The 13,444-nt window shown below is 38.7% G+C and overlaps 1 protein-coding gene and 1 long non-coding RNA gene across 4 annotated transcripts in view; both read left to right on the top strand.

Annotated features, from left to right (window-relative positions):
* Positions 1–1,962, top strand: part of LOC309695831 — a 46,744-nt gene extending 44,782 nt beyond the window's left edge. For all 3 annotated transcript variants that reach the window (XR_014273245.1, XR_014273246.1, XR_014273247.1), the window contains 3 exons: positions 1,272–1,375; positions 1,509–1,695; positions 1,772–1,962. This is a non-coding gene — a long non-coding RNA (uncharacterized lncRNA). The remainder of the gene's footprint in view (positions 1–1,271; positions 1,376–1,508; positions 1,696–1,771) is intronic.
* LOC309695823 (uncharacterized protein) overlaps positions 1–13,444 on the top strand; it is a 232,739-nt gene that overhangs the window by 91,137 nt on the left and 128,158 nt on the right. The window lies entirely within an intron of this gene.

A 13,444-nucleotide genomic window follows, 5' to 3' on the forward strand; every position in this document is an offset into this window, starting at 1 on the left:
GGGATAAGCAAAAAGTTAGGAAGTCCCAGTAAGTAAAGGGATGGCTGGAAAAGTGAAAGAAAAGTGAATTTGAGAGTACATACAAGAGTCACCATGGGCAGTAAAAAGAGATGTGAACAAGTGAGGAGAGGAAAAGTGTACAAGGGAAGCATGGACTGATAACTAGATGGATGAATTGAAAAGTGGGAAAATTTCAGCATGACAGCACAAGAGCCGAAATGGCTGAAAGTTATGGGCAGAGAAAAAAAGAGACACGCTATATGAAAATGAGAGGAAAAAAGTGACAGGCGACAGATGAACAGAGTGAACATCCTCTGCTGCAGACAGAAATCCTTTATTAAAGACAATAGCAGAAAGGGAGGTGAAGAATGAAAAAAGGAAAAAGATGAGGATGCAGTCAAAAATGGGTCAAGAGAAAGATTACGAGACAGCTCTGCAAAAGTGGAGGGAAAGTGTGTTGAAGTACTGATGGGGAACAGAAGAAGAGAATGACAAGAAGTTACAGGGAGGAGACATAAATACAGGATTAGAGCTGCAATGGATGAGATGAGAGGCGAGGTAAGAAGGAGAGGGAGTTGCTTTTCAATGGAGCTGCTGATGATTTCCACTTGATAGATCTAATCAATCAGCTTGTCTCACTACCCGTTCATCCTCACACACACCTTCTCTGACTCATGCTCACTGTGGTGTGCCGCACACAGATTGATGGTCCATAGACGAAACAATGGACTCCCTTGTTTTTTTCTTTGCCACCCAATGTGTTATGAAAGGTAAATGGTTCAGGTGCTTTTCTTGCCCTTGATTTTCCTTGCCAGGGGGAACACAATTAACATAAGCATCCATGCATCAAGGGTTTGGACGGGTGAAACTACCAGAAGGACATCTCATGTGCGTTTTCAGGCTTCCTGGATATTGTGTAACTGACACAAAAAAGCGGTCAAAAAAACAAAAGAAAAGATTATTTAACACTTCTGCTTGGCAAGTCTATTGACACAGGATATTGCTAGCAGTGATAGCTAGTCCTTGCATCTGCTAATTTAATTTTAACATCTTTATAACATTTATTGAATGCCACACTTTCTTCCAGTTATATAATATGTACATATTAAAAAAGCAAAAGAACAAAGTGCAGTAGTTATTATAAAGTTTTTAGATATCATTACAAATTACATAACTGAAGATACAGAATTGTAATGACTGGCCATTTCTAAACGTATGTGTCTCCATCATGACTTTGACTTAGGGATATAAATTCATGTGGTTTGGTACAGGTGTCATGGTCCGGCTGAGTGTGGTGTTTTTCCATAGACCTGGGGCTCCACCTCTGGGAGGAGTCTCCATTCAGCAGTCTCACCTGTCTGCAATCAAGCTAGTGGTATTTAAGACCAGCACACTCAACAAGTCTTTGCCATATCTACAGTGAACTGGTGTTAGGGTTTGGCTCTCTTGTGATTTCATTGAAAGTAGTATTCTTACCATGTGTCAACAACAATACTTACCTTCATTAGGACGCCAGTCTTCCTGCAGTCACGCAGTCTGGTTACACTCGCTTCCTCTCTGCACACCGCCTGCCTGCCTCCCTGTTTTAGCTTCTGGAACTCATTTGGTACAGTACGTTATGGACTCACCCCGGATTGGAACTCTCCCGGATCCCTTGGACTGCCCTCCTTCCATGTCATTCCATGCCTGCAAAGAGTAAGCCATTAGAAACACTTCAAACCGTACTTACTGTTAATCACTGGAACCCAGACTCTGTCTCCTTTCATTGCAGTGACTCTGCACACCTTCACCCAAGCCACAGTCCCTCCTCCCCTTGGCCCTGTTTCATGGACTTCAGTATAAACTTTAGCTCACAGATTAAGCTTCACATTTTGACTTTTCAGGTTGTCTCATTTCACAGTTCATAGTCAGCATCCAAAGGTTTTGTTTCACTTTGTAAATAAAGCACTGTCTCCACTTTAATCTGTGCCTCTGTCTGTGTTTGCATTTGAGTGCTCTCACCTGGTCTGGCCTCTGGGCTGTGACAACAGGTGACAAAAGATTTGACGCAAATGCACATATGTGTGTACACATGCATTCAAATATAAAAAGAAAAGTTATGAAGTTTTTAATTCCAATGTTTATGCTCCACATGCAAGACAAAAAAAGAGAATAAGAAAAAAAAATGATTTCAAAGTGAAAATTTTAAGCTTTAACAATAGGACCTAATCAGTACAAAACTCAGCTAGACGCCTGTTATTATTTTAGTACTGGTGTGCATAATGTATTAATATTACCAATTCAGAACTTCACATTGTTGCAAAGGCAATTTCATCATGTATCAGCTCTGTTTAGAACTCAATGCAATTTCTCTCCTCAATTCTTTCACTTCATTTGTTCTGTTTGTGATTCTGAACGAGGATAATTCAAGGATATTGGAAGCAAGGACTGTCTTTTTGTGGTTCAATTAAGGCAAAAAGCATTTAAAAAGTTGTATGGAGGTAAAGAATGAAATATGAAGATAAAATATATGAAGAACACAAATCTAAAACTTGTATTGTTTACTTGTATTTGTTACTGGCTGAAAGAGGTATTTGCATGGACAGAAAAAAGTAGAAAGGTATGGTTACTGGTGCAAAACTGTCCTTCCACAGGTTGTTGGTGCTGTGGCTCTATCAACTCTATAGGTGTGCAGCTAAAATAAGTATTGAAGAGTATTGAAGAGGTCACCAGTTTAGTTTTGTCAAAGTGCCTTTTGGCCACTATTACTGTTTTCTTTTAAACAATTGTACCTGCTGATTCCAGAGGGTACAGACTCGTTACACTCATTTAGTAAGCAGTATTTTGCTGTCTTTTTATTGACTATGTATCAGTGATGTGTTGATTCAGCTTCATGATTTTATTTAAATATAAATATATTTATAATATAAAATTTAAATTTGATATTAAACGGTAAGGATACTGACAAATATAACACTTTATCCCAAAAAAATAATATTCTTCATGCCTGCATTTAGATACATAGAAAAAACTGAATCCTGTTTGGAAAAATAAATTGATTCCTCTCCCACATATTAAAACAGCTGGAGGCTACAACTTCAGAAAGCTTAGAAGGACCTTTTATTTGAATTATCTGTCCCTTCTCCACAAACATTTTGTCACTCACATACAGAAAATAAAGCTATAGATCATCTCGAGTTAGTCCTCTTGTACATGAGCGTGTGTGTGTTTGTTTGTGTTAAGACCAGTGATGGGTAACTGAAATAAATGGCCGCAGTCAGCAGAGGGGCTGTTCACCTACTGTTAAGTGTCTGTCTGAAAGTGTGTGTGTGTGTGTGTGTGTGTGTGTGTGTGTGTGTGTGTGTCCGTCCTTGAAACAGTGGCCATTTGGACAACAGACAATGCCATCAGATTTCTCTCTCAAATACACATCTCTTACCAGACAGCCTGTAGAAGGGACTATTCCTCCTTAGGTGTCTAGAAGAATAGAATGGAATTGGACAGGCACTGATATAGTGCTTTTCTAGTCTCGCTGAAACTCAAAGCACTTTACACAACAAGATGAAGGCTCTCACATCCTCCAGGCCTCATCGAGTTTTGCAGGCCACTTCAGGACTGTCAAACCTTCTCCAATCCTGTCCTCTGTCAGTGGCTAATTTATTAACGGCTTTCGTGATTATTAACAGCACATTGCATAAAATATTTTAAGAACTTTTAGAGAATGAATAAATGTGTAAAGTCAGATGTTTTCTTTGCTGATGTGGAGGGTTAAGGCAACATTGTAGTAATCAGAGCACTTGTGGCAGTGCTCCCCAAACTGGGTGAGTAGCTCAAGGAGCAGTCCTGAGACAAAGATACTGTACAGGACCGTAAAGCTCCTCCCATATAATCTTCCAGTATTGCTCTGTCTCCTGCTCTGATGGGGCGGTTCTCATATTGTTGTTGCTCATGTTTTTATTGTTGAGCATACAACTTGGATGGTTCAGTGGAGAACAGCTGGTTTATTCTCCTGGCTTCTCTTTGTCTGGTATACCTCTGGTTTCACACCTTTCTGCAGCTGACTTTCACCTGTGCTGTCTATATCTTGGCCTCTAGTCTCCTTCTCTATGAAGGATCTTGTAGCTGTTCATCTTGCAGCGAAGTATCTCAAGGATAGCTCTGCTGTGGTGTAGGTCAGCTGGTTGGTTTTACAGATCATTGCAGTAGAGATTGTCCATAATGATGTGTTCACATATTCTAGTAGAATTTAAGGGGGTACTTTATTTAGTCTCTCTCCCTCTCTCTCTCTTTATCTATAGGATGAGGAATAAAAATGGGGAATGATGGACTGGTGAAAGCCTCTTAATCAAATTTGATTGCTGTGGTTTTCACAGGCATGGCCAGTTGAACAAGTGAAAGGTTTCACACAGCTTCACCTTCTACTGCCAAGTGCATCACTGTTGCTGCTTTGCTTTCTCCCATTGACATACATGCTATTGAGTGTCAATCAATAAACAAAGGCTGTAAAGACACCTGCTATGAGAGAGAAGGGCACACTGGCATTAAACATTATAAACAATCACTCGAAGACTCTCTACACCAGTATTTGACAGCATTTCAATTTTGCTTTTAATACTGTCTTCCTCTCTGTGGGTGCTTTGAAATGAAAATCAAAATAGATTGTCATGAAAAAAATTTTTTTGTACCTTCTGAAAAACACCTTAATGTTTTTCCATCATTTCTTTTTGTCATGACATGATGACAGCCTGTAAATGTTGTGTAGCGCTGCTGCTCTTAAAATGAGAGCCCTGCGGAGAAGACGAGGGCCTAGCAATCCCTGTTGACTTCTGAATGTGTATTAATGGTGGGAGGAAGTAACCAGGCCAGATAAGTTCTGTTATTAGCTGTGACTAGGAATATGTTTTCAGCCAGTATATTTAAAAAAAAAAAAAAAAAAACCCAAAAAAACCACCCAGCACGCCCCTGCGGGCGGTTTATCTTTCAAGCTCTGGTCCTCTACCAGAGGCCTGGGAGCTTGAGGGTCCTGCGCAGTATCTTAGCTGTTCCCAGGACTGCGCTCTTCTGGACAGAGATCTCCGATGTTGTTCCCGGGATCTGCTGGAGCCACTCGCCTAGCTTGGGAGTCACCGCACCTTGTCTGTCTGTCTGTCTGTCTGTCTCTGTATAGTTAAAATATATATTATTACACCCATTTTCTGTGCTGTTTGATTATTCCCTTTTGCTACACTTCATTCACTCTGTATATGGGTAGAAACTCCCTTTTAACAGGATGAGATCTCCAGCAGATGCTAATAAAAGTGGACCTACCCCTGAGGAACTTGCACAATATATATCGAAACAGGTTGATTTGTATTAACCTTTTTTTGCAAATAAATTGCTACATTTTTCCTAAGTAGCTCATCACACTATTCAGCCAAACCCCTCTGATACCTTACCCTTTTCAGTTTGCTGACTAATATGTCAAAAGGGTTTTTAGGTCAAATGTTCCTGCTGCATAACATTTTTTTTTTTTTTTAAATCAATAGAACAGTTGAGATTTGTGGGTTTTTAAAACTTTGTTTGCACTACGCAAAGTTGTTTTTTTTTTTTTTTTTTTTTTTTTTTTAAGAAATCTATTGTGTACGTCATTGATAGGCACTTAAGAGAGATGTGGTCTGATTTCCACCAACTATTGAGAGAATTACAGTAGCTAAGGCAACAGAAATTCAAAGCACAGAATGTAGGCAGCGGCATGAATGATCAATTTGACCTTTCCTAAGGTTAAATGGTTCAGTTTGCATGTTTGTTTCTTAACAAGATTACTGTAAGTTTTTAATTAATTATCATGAAAATTTTTACAGAGATAGGGCTTGGGAAAACTTTGAATTTGGTAAAATTTGTAGTTAATCGTGAACCAGAGCTCCATGCATGGTGTGGGCTGACTTTATCTCTGGAGAGTTGTGGCCATCTAAAATTTTAAAAAGGAAATATAAACTCTTTTGATTGTTTATCAAAAATTATGAGAATCCAAGTTTTCTTGCGTTAGGCTTAATTTGATTACAGGAGGTTGAGCTTTAATTGTGGTGGCAGAACTATCTATAGATAAACTATAGATGCTTTTCTCTCTCTAGGAATTTACATCCTTGTGACAAAGATCACAAGACTTAAGTGGTGGGAAGCACACCTGGGGAATCAATAGTCTAAGATAGCAGAGTTTCTGTAAATGGACCCCAAAGAAAGGACAAATAGGGAAAAGAAAATGGGCTCTAATTACAAGTCTTGTTGTACTCCGTGGGACGAGGTGTAGGAAAAAAAGAACATTTCATCCAGCCTCTCTGTGAGCTGTCTTGAAGTTAGTAGGTAAACCACAGAAAGGCTTGACCTGAATGCCAACAACATGCAGGAGAATTGTAGACTAAATTTCCTCAACCTTTGTAAAGTACTGACTTTAAGACATGTGCAATCAGTTCTCATTTGTTAATATCTATAAACTCACCTCAGGGCAGGCTGAAGGCTAAATCAAGGTTTCTCTACCAGGATATGCTGCACCAGGCTATTGTTAATTTGTACTGAATTCAAATGCAACATACTGCTTTTTAAGCCTATGAGTTCTGCCCCACAGCTTTGTGTCAATTCTGCCTCGCCAAACCAACAGCTGCGCTTTGATAGTTCAGTCTAACTAAATTAAATTAAAATAAAATAAAGCAACATTGTGTGCATAGAGCCCTTCATTTCTCTGTTGCTAAGAAAATGGAAGGTGGAGTGGTTCATTGAAACATTTGCAAACAGACATGGAAATAAAGCATATAAAGCAGTCTGTGTAATTCTTACAAGCTTGAAAGTCAATATTTGGTATGACCACTTTTATTCTTCAACACAGCTTACCTAAGAGATTTCAGGCTTTCTTATAATATCTTTAAGTAGTCTTCTTTTCTTCTTGTTGACTGCCTTTTGCTCTATTGTCTTACAAGATCCAGCTTCAATAATGTTGAGGCCCCAGCTCGACGGAGGCAATTCCACTATATGCTTTCTAGCCAGGTATGCTTAAGCTGCACTGGCAATGCATTTGGGATCATTGTCATGTTCAAAAATGAAGTCATCTGAAAAGGATCTGATTGGCATCTCCCCTGACCTTCATCCATTAGTAAGAATTATTTTCACGGATTTTCAGCCAAGTTACTGTAATTTGAGATCTCTCCTCCTGGTTTCACCGATCCCATTTGGGATGAGACTCTGGGTAAGAGTAAATTGATTAACTGAAGATCCAGGTATTGTACCTGATTATGATTTAGGATTTCGGCACACTGTAGCAGTTTAAACGACTGTTAGTCCAAGAGCAAACATAAGTGTGTATTAATAAACTTGAGGTTTATGGTGTAGGTCATTGTTCCTCATTACTTGTTGACTCACTGACTGCAACACTGTGTTGATAACACACCTGCACACACTGTCTATACCACTACTTTGATTCATCCCTTGGTGAGTCGTATATTCTAATGTTTATACAGGACATGAATAACATGGTTGGTCTCATGGATTGCTTTCACAGCCTTGTAAGCAAACAAACTGCAGGGTTGAAAAAGCATAAAAAAGTTTATGTGAGAGGCAGCCCCCTGCAGAGTGCTCCCTCCACACGGTCTGCAGTTGCCATTAGCATCAGATGCTTACTGCAGTGTGAGAAGTGTTTTATTTATTTATATATTTTTTAAATGGATATTAGTGACAGATTCTTATTAGATCAGAAGCAACAACAACAAATTTCCATCCTTCTCTTAGCAGGTCCTCAAGCTAGTGGAGCCTGTAGCCATTATGATGTGCAATGCCAAAAAGGAGCACTGCAAATCATGACTTTACTGTATTTTAGCATTGCAGCTTAACACAAACATTTATAGTAAATAAATGGTGAGCAAATGGCAGGGAAGGACATTTGGGTTTGTTTGCTATTAAAATTGTACAAACCCGGTCAGTTCTGAAGGAAATGGCTTCACAAAATCTACTAGGTCAAAAGCCACATATCTGATCCCAGGTTCAGTTATGTTTTCTCAATTCCTACCATAAAGTGAAAATTAAACTATAAAAGGCAAAGGAGCTAATGAGAGCTAAAAAGAAGGAAACACAGTCAAAAGGAAATTCTACAGAGACTTTGAGTCTTGAATATGGCAGGGTTGATCAATCCATGTAATACCAGGAGAGACAAACAGTCACTCTCAATGGAAGTGTCAGAGGACTAGATGAGAGAGGACAGTTAGCCAAATGTGTGTTGTGCCAGCTGTGTATGTGTGGAGGCCTTGGCTAGCACAAAGTCACTGTGGGTTTATAACATTTTGCCAAGGACATGTGGGGTTTCTATGATGCCATGTTTGTCTCACACACAGATGGATCAAATGAAAGATGAGTGAGTACACAAAACATCACTTATGCATTTTTGGCATTGAAGGGCAAACTGGGAACAACATTGATGAAACGCACTCATGCACACTTGGCCTGAGGGGAGGAGGACTGTGCACTGGACTAATACGTTACATCAAAAGGCACTGGAGAACAATTTCAAAACATTTAAATGGCAAATAATATAAAACCTTTAAAATAACCTTTAGCTTACTTTGAAAATAATTTTAATGACAGGTAGGGTAATTTCATACCGTATAACCCATCTCTCAGATTTGTGAGACAGACAACATAATCATATCAACACAGCTGAAAGTGAAAAAGAAAGTTTTCTCAGGACTTCATACTGCTTCCATTAAGAGGCCAAAGTATCACCACCTTCATGAAAACAGACGTGGATCGTTCACATTCACACTCCTTATTTAGCTGTCACAATATTCCCAGATGCAGACATCTCAGCAATGTGACCCCAGTGCTCAATTACAGGAAAATGGTCAATGCAATGCTCAGAGAAAAAGAAGCAAAAGACACGAGAGCTACATTTTGGAAACAGCATTTTGAATGTCAAACTTCATGTTACTAGAATTAGCAAAAGACTGAAAATCACAGCTTGTTTTGAAGCGTTGCCAGGTAAAGCATCTTCTCAAAAAACAAAAAAGCATGCCAGCATGCAGGGCTGGACTGGTGAGTACTGGGAATATGCCCAGTGGGGTGACACACATCTGGGTCAATATATATTTTTTTCTTTGTCAATATAATTATACAGGTTACAGGCAGACTTTAAGGGCTGCTGGGCACCAGCGCTACAACCACTGACACCACATTGCCCAATCAAATCTCTTCTAACCAGCACCTTTCCTGTGCACTCATGCAACTTGTAGAACAGAGTTTATTGTGGAAAAAAAGGTTGATGAAGATAGACAGACAAATAAAATAAAAAAGGTGGAGCTGAAGTGCTATAACAAGAAATAGAACAAAATCTGTAAAAATAATCAGCATGTCAGCTGTCACCCATATGGAAAAGAAATAGTAAAAACATATATGATTTACTCATGAAAGTGGCCACTTTCTCATTACTTTCATATATTTTTTGAGTAAGTATACAAAACATACAAGTTTCATTATATAATTTTTCAAGGGATCTTATATGTGTTTTCACTCTTGTATGCTTTTCATACAAGTTTCATACAAGACAGATAAAAACTTTATAATATTTATATATATCTTTTCCATATGGGCAGGGCTGCTGCAGCTGCACCATCAGAAGTAGCAGCAACTAGTAATTTATTTTTTCACAATTCAGTTTATATAGTGCCAAATCACAACAGCAGTACTACCACCAGTAGCATATTAGTCATTCATCGTTTAAAAAGAAAATAATGTGACTAATTACTATATATACTTTTCACATGTATAGCTTTTTCATTGCTTTAAGTGTTTTGACCAATCATGGTTGGTACCTTGGACCAAAAATGCCTGAGCCAATTTTTTTTTTTTTTTTTTTTTATCCCACTCGAGACCTGGAAGCATTTGATAAAATCACAAGTTTTCTGGAACGGATTCAGATTTAGAGATATGGAACCAAAGAGGATGCATAGTGCCACATATAACAAAACGTAAATGCAGCATTTACTTCTGGTTTTGGTAACAACAGCACCTGGGCATTGTACAGTCAGAGAACAGACCATGTGGCTCATCTATATACCAAAGTATTGTAGAAACAAAGCAGAGGCTGAAGTATGGATGAAACTGGGTCGTGCAACAGGACCATGATCATTTGGAAAGAATTGAATCTACAACAGGATGTCTGAGGAAAGAAGGTGTTGCAGTGGAAATGCAATCAAACTCCAGAACTTTGTGGCAAGAGCTTTGTGAGAGCTGTGCTTAAATGAATGCTTATAGTACTCTTGTTATTGACACATCCTGTGTGTGATGTCATTTTATTTTTCCTTGAAAGCTTCATATTACAATTAAGCATACAGCTATAAGCAACATCAGCAGAAGATTTGTTTGCTGATATATCTCTGTAATAGAGCTACACAGTGTTTACTCATAGTTCTAAAAATCTCTGCATTAAAAATCTTGAAAATATATTTTAACTCCATGTCACAACTCATGTTACCTGTAATGATTACCTTTTTACCCTCTTTTGAAATCCTGCTTTGAGTTCAATAAACCAGCAGGAGTTCATCCTTTAGCTCCAGAGCTCAGCAATCAGGAATACTGAGCTGATGTAGCATGGGTCACATCTGCCACAACCCCACTTTAAACAGTTATCTGATAGCCCATCTGGTTTTGATACTTCCGTGTTATTCCCCAAGTGCAGCTTGAGTTTAAGAAATGTGAGCTGGAGATGCTAACATCCCAGACTAAAATTGGCTAAAACTGGCACTAAGAACTGATTATTCATAAATGACCCAAACGGTCTCTGAACTACTCAGCATAGACTTGATGAAAGGGTAATTGTATTTGGTAAAGGCAGAAAGTTCCCCGTCAGACATGTATTATGTAAATATAAAAATAAACATCCCACAAAATTTTATATTAAACGCAATCTGACTTGTTTGTTCAGGACACTCATTCTGAATAAAGCACACATGCATACTTTATAACGTTATCCAGCAGCTGTTTGAGAAATCATTAGGGCCCATATTCACAAAACATCCAAGTTTTGCTTCTGATGAAATTCTAAGAAAAGTCTTAGAATCGTGATGTTTTCAAGAAGTTAAAACCAAATCCTTGTGAAGAATTGTTAACTGTCGGGAGCAAGAGGGAGATTTTTTAAGATGGTGAAAATCTGCTCAAGTGTACGGAGAAAGAGCAGAAAAACAAAGTGAAGTGTTTGGGGATCTGTCAGCCTCAAGTCCTGTTCTATCACTTTGGACTGGTGTCTCCATGATATACAGTGGATATCTTATATTGTCAGTTTTGGGAAGTGGGCAAAGTTGAGTGGTCCAGGCTAAAAAAAGAAGAAATTTTTTTTTTTTTTTTTTTTTTTAAACTGTGCTCTGAGCCGACAAAAGATAGCATGATAGTTCACAATGCAATTTAGGTGCTTTTTGACTCTTGTCCCTTCAATGCCTTGGGACGTCAGAGTAGAATTCTCCCTGGTGGACAAGTTAACATTGCACAACCCGATAAATGTTCGGAAAAAAAATAGCCGAACGTGTTTCTGGTCTCATCCCTCACCCAAAGTGCTGCCTTTAAGCTTGGAAATTGTTTACTTCTCAACTGAAACCTTTTGAAAACTGCTCAGTTGTAGCTGTGGGCCCAGCTCTCTCTCACCAGCAATGATCCTTCGCACGGAATACAGGTCAGCTTGAAAGAAATTGATGATTCAGCGATGAAGTGTGCAGTGCAAGCAGTCAGGACTGGATTTGCTGGGAGGAATCTAAAAATAGAAGCAGCACCACAAGTTATCTGGACATGCCTGAAAGATGATCTAAAATCTGATATCAGCCCAATTTTTATGGATCGATTTGTATGTAAACTTGTCATCATGAGAACAGTGATTATATAACTCAACTCTGCATTTATATTCTGCTTTTTAAATATATTAATGAATCATCATTTCTGAAGAACCTGTATACTGTCTAATGTAAGCACCTTAATGAGGCCACTTTGGTTTTAGTAAAACACACAAGTTTGCAAGGGTCGCCAAGGGCATTAAAATTCAGTTTGAGAGCAGACTTAATTACTTGTAATACATTTTATAACACTGCAGTTGTCAAGACATTTAATTCAAAACTTCAAATGTCAGCTTATCATCTAGCGCCCTACTGGCTGACTGAAAGAAGAGCAACAAGAGTAAAAAAGATTAAATTAATTAGTGGCACATCAGTGAGGCAACTGGAAGCCTTTGTGGCTAATTGGTGCTCGTTTATTTACCAAAGAGCTGAGGGGAGGAGATGACTCTAATTACTACGGCTCCGTTTCCACTCTGCTTTCTGTCTTTCTGTCTTGACAGATTTTCATGCTATCAATCTTTTTTCAATTCTGTTTACTGTTTACACCCCCCACACCACCACCGCCACCCTCCAACAATGTCTCTTCATCTCCTCCTCTGCAGTTTTCTGGTTTCTCTATTTCTTTCCATCTTCAGGATGGTTGATCAGCAGCAGAAAGCTCAGCTCAGCATGAATGTTTCTCATCCTGTGATAATTATTCAATAGTGCAATATTTAAATAGACTTCTCTCCCACACACACACTTCTGCAGTTTTGCTTTCAAAGATTAGATTGAATCTAAATTTCCCTGATATAACTCAGCATTTAAGTCATTCCTCTACAGTCATGCTCAGCAATTATATTCTGAAACAATGCAGCAAAGTAGTTGGTTGCAGGCAGCTGTGAATCATTAAAAACATCTGTGTTGCAACTCTTGCAACAGATGCTTACGCTGTGGCCGCTAGCAGTGTTTTAATGGCATGACACCTTTCCCAATTATTCTGCTGATGCATTTTGCTCCTGGTTCATGAGTCACTTGTGTGCAACAGCCTGTTTGACCAAAAATGGTCGTAACTGAAGAAACTGAGCGTCCCCAATGTTCATCAACATCAAGATGCCCTTCAGTGATGTTCACATGAATTCAGACTGTACACCAGCACAGTTAAACATAGTCATGAGGTTCACTCTATCCTCTTGTATCAAGGCAGTCCCTTTGGTAAAGGGTAATTTCATTGCATTTTCAACAAGCTTTTTATGAAGTTATAACAGGACTTCCACCACGTACTGTGTGCATGTACATCTAGTAACATGTTTCTCATCTAGATAACTATTAATTACAATTACTACAATTTGTTGTAATTTTGCCTGTGTACACCACCATAGTGGATATTAAATCAAACAATCAAGATGTGACTGACTGCAAATTTTCATTTTTATTATAAAAGGTTTGCCTCATTTGTGCATTCAGGTTCATGTCTGGGCTCTGACTGGGCCATTCAAGGACATTCAGAGAGTGCAATTCTTTGTTATCTTGGCTGTGTGCTAAGGGTCGTTGTCCTAATGAATAAATACATTTGGACAAACACTTTGTATTTTCTCATGGAAGCTAGTTTTAACAGTTAATTGACCACTGACCTGCATGAGAAATCTTTA

Source organism: Aulonocara stuartgranti, assembly GCF_965226115.1.
Source record: "Aulonocara stuartgranti genome assembly, chromosome: 19".
In the NCBI taxonomy this organism is placed as follows: domain Eukaryota; kingdom Metazoa; phylum Chordata; class Actinopteri; order Cichliformes; family Cichlidae; genus Aulonocara; species Aulonocara stuartgranti.